Genomic DNA, 12,991 nt, shown 5'->3' on the forward strand with positions numbered 1-12,991 from the left:
ATCTCCAGACCTCCCTCTCCCCGCCAAACTCCTCCAGCTCTTCTGGAAGGACACAGAGCCAGCAAAGACATATAGTCTCTCCAGCAAGCCCTGGGTCTGCCTCAAAGCCTCCTGCTGGTGGGACAAGTCTTAAACATGTCCTGGGATGTGTCTGGAAGGCATTCTATCCAGATGTCCAAACCACATCACACTGGGTCCTTCTGAAGCGGAGGAGTCCCTCACAGATGACTGAGCTACTCACTCTGTCCCTCACTACTAGCTCTTTTTTTGCAGTCTTTTGACAAAGCTTACATCTGTGTTTCTTGAGTTGTCCTTTGGGACCTGTTGGGCCACCCATTGTTACGGGTGATTCTGTCCCTGTACAAATACAGTGAAAGATTGATTCGCAGTGCTGGCAGAAAGTCAGACTTATTGCTGGTGCATCTTGAACCAGAACTGTATCACACTGCCAAAGTAAAAAGAAGCTTTAGTTGTCAAATACATGTGTTTAATGAAAAAATACAATATTCCCAGCTGTATTGTTGATGGACAAGCATGTATCCAAATTCTCTCTGATCCAAAAATGCAACAGACTACAGGAGAACGCATAAGTGTCAGTCTCAGAAAATAAAAGGTTTATATGAGATCTGATTTTTTTTTTTCGCGATCTGTTGTTTTAATATTGATAGTCTCATCCATGCTGTTTTGTAGAATTATGTTTAGAAAAAAGAAGCACGGGGGAAATAAGTTATTTGCTCATCCATTTTCAGCTGAGCCTTAATTTCAGTTTCTCAACAAGTTCGTTTAGTAATTGTTTTGAAATACAACAAACAGCAGTTGGCTTTTCTAGTCTGTGTATAAAGAACAATCTGCCGAGTTTAACATGACTTTGGCTGATACTGAAATAGCTTATCTGGATCTCTGTCAGTTTTTAGACTGACAACAGCTACTCATCGTTGGGTCCATACTGAAGTCATGCTGATTAGATTTTCTGTCTCCCCCAAATCCTTTGTCATACATTGTGAAAGTGTACAAGATCTTTCCACAAATAAAAGTGCAAACACTTCTGTCAAAAAAAGAAAGGATGTGGTGAATAAGTTCAAGTTCCAAATACTTTTCATATAAAAGTAAAAACTAACCCTTGAGGGACTATTCCACCCACTGTTTCATTGCAAAACTAACTGCAACTGACAAAAAAAAATATTTTAAGAAGACAACATCAAACCTCACTGACTTTAAACATGATACAGAACTACTAAGAATCATCCTTAAAGACAAAAACTCCAAACACTTTGCTCAAACAAAGCCACAGATGAAGAATAACTTGCTGCTCTCCACTGTGCATCCTTAAATGTGTCGCCGCTCCATTGTAGGGCCAGCAAAGAAACTAAGAGGACAGACAACCATGCACACTCACGCACACTCCTTTGGTCAATTTAGAATCATCGGTTAATTCAATAAATGTTTTTAGTCTGAGGCAGCTGGTGTATCTAGAGAGAGAGAACCCACACACGTAAAGGGAAATCCTGCTAACTCTACACAGAAAGGCCCCATTCAAACCGGGAGCCTTCTTTTATTGAGACAACAGTGCTAACCCCCTCACCCTCACAGTATTTGTGCTTTGCCATTTGCAGCCTCTGATCGAGACTAAAAAAAAAAGGTATTTACAAAGACTGCACAGCATTATCAAAGGATCAGGTGGGCTGTTGGCCCAAACTGAGTCACAAATTACCTTGGTAATTGGTAATAATTTCAAAGATAAGCATGTATCAGGTGTCCTAAGACTGCAGTCAATTCTAACCTATCTCTGAGATGTGCAGGGAATAAGTAATTGGCAATGATCCAACAACCTCCAATCAGCGCCGCTTCAGTCTCTATCTAAAACACACACAGGACTATGTTTTGTTCTGTGAAAAGACTATACTAATTAGTTGCCCACCTTCCCATTCACTGTTCTCCTTCAGGCTTTATTTCCATTCTGTTCATTGCATAATCATGTATGATTGTCCTGGGGTGTAAATATCAAGCCGCAAACTGAATCATCATAAAGAACTTCGTATGGACTGTGCAACTGGCCCTCAGGAGACAACATTGTAGCTTATTAAGGTTTGCAATGAGCATTATTCAAGTTATTTTCAAGTGCATTGTATTTAAAAGGCTAATGGTGTACACAGTAAGACGAGTTAAATGTTTGGAATTATCAGAATGAGCCATAGACCCAGTAGAGTAAGGTGTTTTGGTTTTATCTGTAAAAGAATAAAAAAAAAAAAAACATTTACATAAAATACCGTTGAGCAAACTTTGGCTGCGTGAGTCTGACATTTCCTTCAAACACAAATTAAACTTTCTTTTCTGTTATTACCGGTGGCCACCAAAGAGGAGCTTTTGCACCACTGCTGCAGCATCAATAAGGGGACACCAAGGACTTTGTTTTCAGCCTTATATTATTTGTCTGTTAGGAATCAGGACATCTGAACACTTCTTTAGGCCATGACCAAGGAAACGTGCTTAAGCAAAGCAACATCACAACTATGAGTGTGTGTTTATTCACCGCTTCCTATGTTCTTTATCAAAACAGTCTTATTAAAATAGTTTTGTCATCATACATTCAGTGAATTTTTTTTTCAATTACAGTCTGGAAAAAATCAAGCTACGCAGTTGTTTTTTTATATGGAAACACAATTTACTATAACATGTTTCCAACCTCTTGTAGCATATCTTATACAGATTGTCATAAATCTTAGAGAAAATGCAGTAACCAAATGTAGATGACATATCAACTATGAGCAATCTTGCACAGCATAATTGCATTCTGCTTGTAAGTGGCTTCAGTAACACAATAAGTTTGAATTGCATTTCCCCCTGTGTCATATGTCAGTGTCACAGCTCGGAACGCAAACCCACTTCTCATAGATACAGATAATGGAAGATTTGTGAGTAAAAAAACAAGTAAAATGGTGAACCCGGACCCAAACTGCTGCTACCCCTACCATCATGGGTAAAGTCCATGATGGTAGGTGCTGGCAACAGGTAAGAAAAAGCAAGAGCAAATAGATTGAAGTAGAAAAGGTAGGGTGCGGAAAAAAGGCTAAGGTTATCTGTCAGGAAATGGCTGGGAAGATTAAGACACAACTGGGAATTTGCCAGGGAGTGAATGCAAGTCAGTCTATAAGATTGGGGCTGCAAATGAGAAAGAAGAGAAGAAATTAGTCAGTAAGTGACGGAATGGGGAGAAATTTGGGGTTACTGCAGAGAAGATGGGAGCGGTAGGGTATGAAATGTTCCATCATTTCAAATCCATTTGCAATGACTGATCAAGACTCCCCACACGTGTGTGTAATACAATAGGAAATGTGCAGGAATTGGGAGGATTAGTTTCATTAAAGCAGTATAAAGCAATTCTACCTTTTTGTCCTCTCAAGAACAGAGAAAAAATACTGAAACCATCATTGGCATATTGTCCCTCATTATAATAAAGCTGTCAGCAAACTGCTGCTTAAACATTTAGCGGAGACAGATCATCAAAAGCGTTACTGGGCAGGTAGCGCGCATAATGTGTTGGTTGTGCAAAACAGCTGCTGGACACTTAAGTACTTCAGAAATTACTGAATAAGTTAGAATATATTAGCTAAAGTAAGAATGCCCCTTGTTTTTTTCCTTTTTGGATTGTCTTTGTTAGTCAGATTACTTAAGGAACATCTCTCTATATGTCTTTTTTGATGACAAAAATTGTGTGTAATGACACTCATGAGCTAAAATACATGATTTTGAAATGTTTTACAGTGAAATTAGGCATTGAGTTTGGTTGATTGGTCAAAATAGTTCCTTCCTGTAGCCTTTTCCCAGGCAATCTTCTTCAGCCTCGCTGGAAAACGTCATGGAAAACGTCATCAAGAAAAAGGCGTTAGAAGAACAACCACGCTGAATGAGAATCAGACCACACTTACACAAAGATGGGGTGTGGGTCTACAGCAGCGAAACTGCTGTGTTAGAAAAATATCACACAAAAAACACAATAAGTACTTTAGCTACTGTGATCACATTACAATATTTAACAAAGGCTTTACAATATAAATCGTATTAGTACTTATAGAGTTTGGCAATTCAAAATAGTGCTCACTTATGCCCATACATGGGCCTCTTTTATGTTATGCCCTTGATAGTAATTGAATGCATATGCACAAATGAATCCAATCCATTATCCTGCATTTTTCAGGGGCACCTCTGGTCCTACCCGCAGACCAGTCGGCCTTTCACTCCCACTATGAGCAAAAGCTGGCTAAAGAGAAGAACCCCTGGGGATGAACTCTCTTAATTAGCAAGTATACCTTTTTGTAAAGTGAAGCATGCCACAGCAGAGGGCACAGCAAGAAAAGGCCAACCTGCAGCTTTGCCATAATAGTGTTAGGTGTTAGAAAGAACATCTAACAGCGAGCTGATCAAAGACAGAACAAACCGGTACATGCGGTACATGTGTGAGCACATACCAACTAAACAGAATTGTGAGCAGATCTCCAGAAGGGACACATACGTACCTGCAGTGCAAACCAATAATACTGCATTAAATTGGAAGAATTTGTGCTTGAAAACGTCTGAACCACTGAGACATCACTGAGTCTGGACACTTCAGGTCTATTATGGATATCCAAATTCAAATGAGTTCTATTTTTATTTTTCCTGTTCTTATGCATCCAGTAGTGACATCAGCCAAAGACATATACTATCTAGTAAAAGAAGCCAAAGCACCTGCTCTTACAGAGGCCCCGAAAGCATTAGGATGAATATTGACAACAGGACCTTGAACAATTACAGGCCTTATCTTCCTGCCTGACAAACAGTCTGCTTCATCATGAGCTTTTAGCTGACACCTTCCCTCAGCCTTCTCTATTGAATCATCGCTGCTAATGCAGAAAATGAAACTGCTAAGAGGTTTATTAAATATATTTGAATTGTTTAACCATCATTTTCCTCTTTGTTAGTCCTTTTAAAGCTTCCATTAGAGACTGGATGCAGTGAATGTGAATTGAGGATAAAACACTGAGTGACGAAGATGAAGAGGATTAAGTAATGCCCTAAAATTCAAAAGATAAATATGATTAGAAATTCTTACAAATGGATGTCAAATTGAAAAAAAAGTAAGTTGTTCATCACACCTAATAGTATGGGTAAAAAATCTATAACAGGCATTAAGGTTTTTTGGTTATTTACTGATCGAGCAATCATTTTCTGTCTGGAAACACCTTGAGTGTACAGACTACATAAAAGCAAACTCCAGCTGGAGTAATTAAACATATAGAGCTGTCTGAAAACAAATTAACTGTATGCCGCAGCTAAAGAGCTGTTGAAATTATTTATTAAGTGTGCATGAAATTGCTAGCAGAATCATACTTGCCTCTACCACCTGATGTAGTTCCTGTAAAACAGTGGTCAAGAAGGCTGGTGCGCTCCAAAAACGCAAGGTCTGCAGTAATTTATCAGTTCCACAGACCTGCCCATCATTTCTCATCAACATCTGCTCATGTTTTTGTTTGAGTTTATAATGAGGGGAAAGCAACACGAATAATCCAGATAGTACTTAAACGATGCAAAATTATTGCATTATTTGAATTCAACGTATAATAAGAAATGTGCACAAATTTAGATTTTTGATAATGGTGGACCAGCAACTGGTATATATTGAATTGACTAAATAGTACTTTATCAGTCCTAAAAGGGGAAATTATTTTGGCAGCATAATGTGAATATAATAATCTGCTAATAATGTAATGTATACATAAAGATACATATAGTAAAGAAAGACAAATACTGGGATGATTCAGAGATGAGGGGCGGGGTCAACTTTTTTTCAGAGGGCAAAGGCAATTGAGTACAGCTCTGGCACATCCTTCTTTAAGCTGAATTGTCATCATTTTTAAAGTGATGATCTTGCTTGTTTAAAGTAATGTTTGCATTCTGTAGATGATGATAGATCATATCCATTACAACAGCTCAAAGGGCAGTTTTTGTTGTCAGCAGTGTCCAACACAGTGTTTTAGTGCTAAACTGTCAACTGGGTCATTTGAGACCCACACACAAGAGCAGGTCAACATTTCCACTCAATCACAGACCCACACAATGCTGTACCAGAATTAAAGTCAAAATCATCATGAAGAGTTTGTTCACAGTCCAGCAACTAGGCCATAGGCAGACATAGACATACACCACCTACTAATCTATATTGGACAGCTGATGTCTTCATCTGGAAAGTCTAATTTGAAAAAAATAATTCAACTTTTAAAATTCCACTGGTCCCAAAAGCAGATTAAATAGTTAGGATGCAGTTCAGTTCACAGCCTTTGAAACCAGATACTTCTATGAATGGGCCATAAGCTACACTATGTACTACTAGCACCTAATGGAGAGATAACTGTGTTATCTCTGTGTCTTATCTATCTGATATCGTCTTCTTAATCTTCTTTACATCTCCAGCTAAATCTCTCATCTGTTCCTTCTTCAGTCTTATCATCCTCTTTTCTTTGGCTCCCTCTCCTCTCTCCAGTTCTGCTCATAAAAACGATACAATCACACGCCTACCATAATCTTATTAAAGCTGTCATTTTTCGATGAGATGATTAGATTAAGAAAACATGTTTTTTATCAATTTATTGCATATGTATGCAGATCGAACTGGTTGTTTAATCACTGTTGCCTTGAAAATGGTCTTATTTATAATTTGTAAAACTTCTGCTCTTGTATCATTTTTTTATTTTCTAATATAGTTCATGCTATAAAGCTATTTCAGGTTTTATCAGATATTGGTTGTTCATATTTCTAGAACGCTGAAATGAGTTTCCCCATTCTGAAATGCATAAAGTTTATTTAAGTCTGCAAAGTGACAAAAACTTTGCAAACCACTGCACTGGACTTGTCAGTTAACAGACCTGTTGTTAAGCAGCCTGAGCTTGTAGATGAGGCAGGGACACTCTTATGTCCTGACTCATCTGTGTCACAGCAACAGGTGACAACTAACCCAACTAGTCTGGGCCTTGCTTCTATGTTCTTCCTTTTTTAAAACACTTGCACTGACAGCAGAGCTCTCACTATAAATAGTTGCATCTCTCTTTCCTCAACTCACTGTGTACTCACACCAATTGTACACCTGCCAGGTAGTGTGAAGAATGGCTACTTGCTAACAAAAAGAAACAAACAGCCTGCACACATTTTTGAGAGATATTACCTCTGTAACTGAGGGTCTTTAATACATAGTCAGTATGACAGATAAATATCTTTTTTCTTTTTCTTTTTCGAGACCCAAAACTCCTTTGCAAGGCCACTGACGAGGCATGTGACACAATATAATTCAGAAACTCAAATGAAAAAGAAAAGCCTCGTAGACAAACTAGATTGCAACTAACTTGGGACTACTAACTAACTAACTAACTATCTCTACTAGTTTGCACAACAGACAGGAGCACACACTTTGATAACTTTCATTAATGTCAAGGTATAGCCTACTTTAGGGGCATGAATATGAAAATACATTGTAAAATTTACAGATGCACGTTAGATAGACATGTAATTTCACACAGACACACACACACACGCTCCAGAAATATCTGATGGTCTGGTTTTCTTTATATTCCTTTCAAGGTTAAAAATAGAGGTTTAGATAAATGAGCTACTGAGCTATAATTACTAATAATGACTGCCATGAGACGTCCCATGACGTTACCATAATAACACTGCAGATGCCATGCTAGTGGGTGTAGTGTTGATATAGATACTGTGTACAATATGCTACCCATGAATTAAACATGGCAAAGCCTCAAATTTATAGAGATAATCAGATGCTCTTTAATAGATTTTTTTCCCATTTTTCTCTTCAATGTGGACAACTCTATGTACTCTACTTTATTGTTCAGGATAAAATGGACAGTATTGGATAATCCCCCCAGTATCAGTTGTGTCTGCCTTCTGGAGGGTCACAGAGTTGAGGCTGTGTTTGCCACAGGAAGAACCCCAGGAGGAGGCAGAGAGGTGAAGATGCAGACAGATGTTGTTTGCACAGCACAAATAAGCATTTCATATGTGTCTCCAGGAAGAAGGGAGGATGTGAGGAAGGAAAATGGAGACTGAAAAGGACGGATGGCTATTTTCTGTTTGTGGAATATTAGAATCAGAGGCTGAGTGGAGGACAGAAGGAAATACAATCAAAAGGAAGGAGAGAGAAAAATGAGGTGGAAGAGTGTGAGAAAGATTGCTCAAATGAGGAGGCACACAGCTAAGGAGCCTTCGTAACAATGTTACCGCCTAATTCAATAAAGAGGAGTGAAGGTCTATCAGTCTCTGTTGAACTCTTTTGAAATCCAACAAAGCAAAGCTCATACTAATGTGGCTTAGCACCTTCAACAATCAGTTGACTGAACCTGAAATAAATCAAATTTCACTTGATTTGAACAAATTCCCTTTTAGAAGGCTGACATCTTGCACACAAAGGACTCTATCAGATCTGTTGAAGAAAGGGTTCAAATAAGGAAAATTAAAACATCTGTTCTGTGGAGATTGTGTGGGGGATGAAAGCAATACAAGAGAATCACTTAAAGTCAACGTCCTGCAGAGGTTTTCTACTTCTACAGCGACATTGAAAGCTCTTGAACTGTTACACAACCATTTGTCTTATAATTCTGGTCACAGATTATTTTGAATAATTCTGCATCTTCTTCTTGAGTATCCGTGAAATGAATTAACTGAAATATTTTCTTGGACTAACAATATTTTGGTGGGGATCTGACTCTGGTTTAGAGATGTGCTGCCATGAATAACACTGTTGTTGTCAGCAAAAAAACAGAAATCCCTCCTTCCTCTTAAATCCTTAATTCTTGTCAGATTAAGTTTTTTACCCATTTCAGCAAATAAATAGATATGTCAGTGCTGTTGACACGTGAAATATGTTGCTGATGCAAAGCTTTATACATTCTTTATACAAACCAATCACAAACTATTGTTATCTGTGGATTATTGAATGTACCTCAGTGAAAATACATGTACTCCTTCTTGCTTTAAGTATTTACATCTTTTTGTCCATTTCTGTGTTGTGTTAGTGCTCTTTTCACTTTAAGTTAAAAACTCTTCAGAATTACTGCACAAACACATCTGCCTTAAGAGTCCGCAATGGTTTAAAACTCTAATAAGGCTTTGTGGTAGAAGCAGCTATTTCCTGCTCTTGAAACGTTTGAGATTGACAAGTATGAGAATCACCAGTGAGCCCAGCTGGTGTCAACAGAAACAAATTATTTCACCATGTCTCTCTTTAAAAAATATGTTATGAAACTTCAACTGCATGATTCAATGATTTGTGTGAATAAACACTTTAAAAAAACAGTTTATTGCAACCAGCGGTATCTCCCACTAATGTGTCGACTGCAGCTTTTAGGGTTAAGCTAACTTTGTCCTCCTCTGCTCTGTTGTAGCTATTTGAGAAAAAATTCCATCCATTTTCTATACCGTCAATCCGTTGGTCGGGTAGCGGGTGGGCTGGAGCCTATTGAGAAAAAATTCAATTTACTTAAAAAAACACATGAATGTTTATGAGGATGACTAGCATAAGCGCCCTACTCCTACTTTTTTCTTGAATCATTTATAAACTTTCATTTTCACTTAGTGAACACAGAAACTAGCCACCTGAAAGTGGGAAGTAGATCAGTCACCATTTTGACTTCAGTATATGTCGACAGGACTTTCCAGCAGTGCAAAGCCATATGGTTTCATCCACTGTGGCCAACAGCTATATCCTTGGCCGTTAGGTAACACAACACATTAACACGTTATAACCCAAAAGCTGTCACAGCCTGAAAGGATATGGGAAGAAGATCTACATACCGAAGTCTCTTAACATACTCCTACTCACAAAAACAGACCTGCAGCAGTGTGAATGAGCAGAGTCAGGGAAACATAATAAAAGCACTAAAGTGGTATTGTTAAAAAAAACTGCATCCAGGAAATAAAGACAGTAAACAACTAACAACATAGGGGCATAAAGGGATGGAATTGCCTTCAGAGACTCGGACCAGCTGTGATAACTTAGTTATGCTGGTTCATGCCATAGAGCAGCAATAATTCAGGTGCCAGACAGTAAATGAATGAAACAAAAAATTGAACCGACCACTTCCCTCCTGACCGGTCTGAAAACTTTCCTGTTGGTGTGCAGTGCTGCTCTGGGTTGTGTATATGTGTGTCACGAGTCTCCTGTTTACATGCTGTGTGAGAACATGGATGTGTGGGTAAACTGAGGATGAAAAGGTCGTCAGGACTTAGATATAAAAGCTCATGCTACATCATAGTATCTGCTTGAATGTTAAGGCTAAAGAAGTTGATAACTATGGGATCTGCTGAATTGGAAATATTTGACAGATAATCAGAGTAAAAACAGTCTCTGATGCTGCTCTAAAATAGTGACAAGCTAATGCAACTCTCCTCAGGATTACTTACATTTAATGAACAGTGATACCTCTGAATTACTGGTTTTCTCTGTACCTAATGTCCGATTTGGTCCTCTCATCAGTAAATGTACTATAATACGGTTCCATTCCAAATCTGGAGAATCAGAATATCGCACCTGAACCATAGCTCTAAAACATAAACTAATGTTTGCAGCACACTCCTTGGCTGCTCTGCAGTACATCATGATGCAGATTATGTTAGCGGACTCCAGTAAACTGTTTTTTTCGTGGTCATTTACTGGCTGCGTCAGTGTGTAATGCATTATGACTGCAGGGAGATAAATCAAAGTCAGGGCATCTTAGGAACCACTATTATATAGGCAGCATAAAAGCTGTGTGCTGTGTTTCTCGCCTAAGTACAAAACCACATTTTACAGTATTTTTTAAAGGATTTCTAATTTACTCTTAATTAATGAAGCCTCATTTAGATGCAGTCTAATTTTTAAGAGACCTGGGAAAAAGAAGCCAAATAGGATACTCCACAATACAAACAGTTCATTGGAAAATGTTATGAGATAACAAAGTATTAAACTCAAAAAGAGAAATGTCTCAAATATGAAAGCAGTTTTCAATACGTTCCATTGATAGGATGTATAGTACCTAAAACCAATTCTGTCATTTATGCATACAAATGGAATATCTAAGGTTAAGCAATTACTAGATCAAGGACTATTTTTCCAACACTTCAATGAGAGTGGAGATGTGAAACAGTTTCGAAGCTCCAGCAGTGGAGCTTTATAAATATTCCTTCTCAACTTTTGGGAAGTCCTTTTAACTGTTTGATGCAAAGAGTAATGATGATTACAAAATTTGTAATTGATGATGAAGTGTAACACACGATGGGATGCAGGATTTATCTGCTGGAGTGCTGATTGGGAAGTAGGATAATACAGAATATCTTCATAGCCAAGGGCTAGACACACTTATCGCAAAACACTTAAGGACTGAGGACTGAATGGAAGATGGATGGAAGGCGTTAGTCTACGGAAGACAGAACACACTCGTGCTGAAGACTGCTAGTTTGGGACACTTCCTGCTCAACTTCATCCACGATTACAGCTCTAACCCATAAACTGTTCAGGATAGACTTTCAAATTTCATGGTTAGGGTTAGAATTAATGTGAATGTCTAAGGTCTACACGTAAAAAAAAATGTGGTTAGACAATTTTAAAATGTTGACATGGTTACAGTTTACACATTCTTATATTCATACATCAAGAATCCCCTCGTGTCACATAAAGCTGGCCGACAGAAAACAACACTGTGACACTACTACATATGGGCCACGTCGACCACGTTGATATCGTCGACTAAATTAAACGGCATGTACTACTTCACATTTTGCTTGATTTCTGAAATAATTCTGTCACAAATGGACATTTTAATGGACTGAAACAGCAGGGGAGCACTAGTGGGTTGTTTAGCATTCTCTGACTATAACAAGTATTAAGGCTTTCTTTTCTGATTTGTCTGCCAACAGGTAAACAACCCACAGTCCTGACGCTGGTGTGTGTTTGTGGCAGTTCCCTGCTTAAAGAAAGATCCTCTCATCCAGCAGTCAGCTTTCAGAGATTGTAAGTGGACCCGCTGCCCTCCATTTGACATATCAATGCTGTACATGGTTCCTTAGGAAGCCTTGTGTTAATATCACGCTTTAAGATTGTTTATATAGTAGCACAGACATACTGTACCTAATCCAAGGCTAAAATGACTGTCAGACAGAATGTGGATCACTCAAGAACAGATTTCTCAGATTTCCTTTCCTGTCAGTTTAACCTAATAAAAGCAAAAAGAGCCTACTTCTACAAGAATGAAAAGCAAAATCCGTTATCAATTAGCCACAGACAAAAGCTAAATTTTGCTTGAAATGCATAAACTCTCTCTCAATGACTAATCATGCTATAATAATCCATTTAAAATGAGTCATTGACAGGTCTTTCAGGTCTTGCTGTCTTCCTTCAAATAAATTACATACACCCTGTCAGACAATGTGGGCTCTGTCTCGGAGGGAACCCTCTTATTTTACGATATTGCAGTAAAGGTGTGAACAGATGCACAGCAGTAGTGTGTTTGTGTGCGCACGTCCTCTGCAGCTTTTGCTCACATCTGCAATCCTGTATTGATTCCATGCCAGTGAGCAGAGGACTGATGCAGAGTGGGGGCTTCACTGTGACAACCAGGTGCATCAGCCAGTGGCCACTGCCATAACAGGATGAAGGGACTATAATAACGTTGCAGAGTGAAAAGTCTGTAGTCAATACAGTAATCAAATTTGCAGCGGTCATAATTAATCATATGGAAATGTATTATAAATGCAATTCTAATACCATCAGGATTATTAATGACTTTCCATTTTTGTCTAAAATATTTTAATTTAAAATGTTTTTCTGACATCCATTAGTAACTGTGTTAGTACAGTTCAGCAACACTGTATTTAGCAGAAAAGGCAACACTTAATTAGCATATGAAACACAATGTTCTAAAACATTAAAAACATTTTGTGTATATCCAGAGTGCTTCAGGGTTATAATTAA

General features: G+C 38.2%; 1 protein-coding gene across 1 annotated transcript in view; it reads left to right on the forward strand.

Moving 5' to 3' along the window:
- Nucleotides 1-12,991, forward strand: part of LOC140317791 (FERM and PDZ domain-containing protein 4-like) — a 63,597-nt gene that overhangs the window by 25,343 nt on the left and 25,263 nt on the right. Inside the window, exon 2 of the mRNA XM_072395297.1 lies at nt 11,938-12,031. The gene's annotated coding sequence lies outside the window, so the exon portion shown is untranslated. The remainder of the gene's footprint in view (nt 1-11,937; nt 12,032-12,991) is intronic.

This window comes from Leuresthes tenuis, unplaced genomic scaffold (assembly GCF_036924035.1).
Source record: "Leuresthes tenuis unplaced genomic scaffold, fLeuTen1.0.hap1 SCAF_11, whole genome shotgun sequence".
NCBI lineage: Eukaryota > Metazoa > Chordata > Actinopteri > Atheriniformes > Atherinopsidae > Leuresthes > Leuresthes tenuis.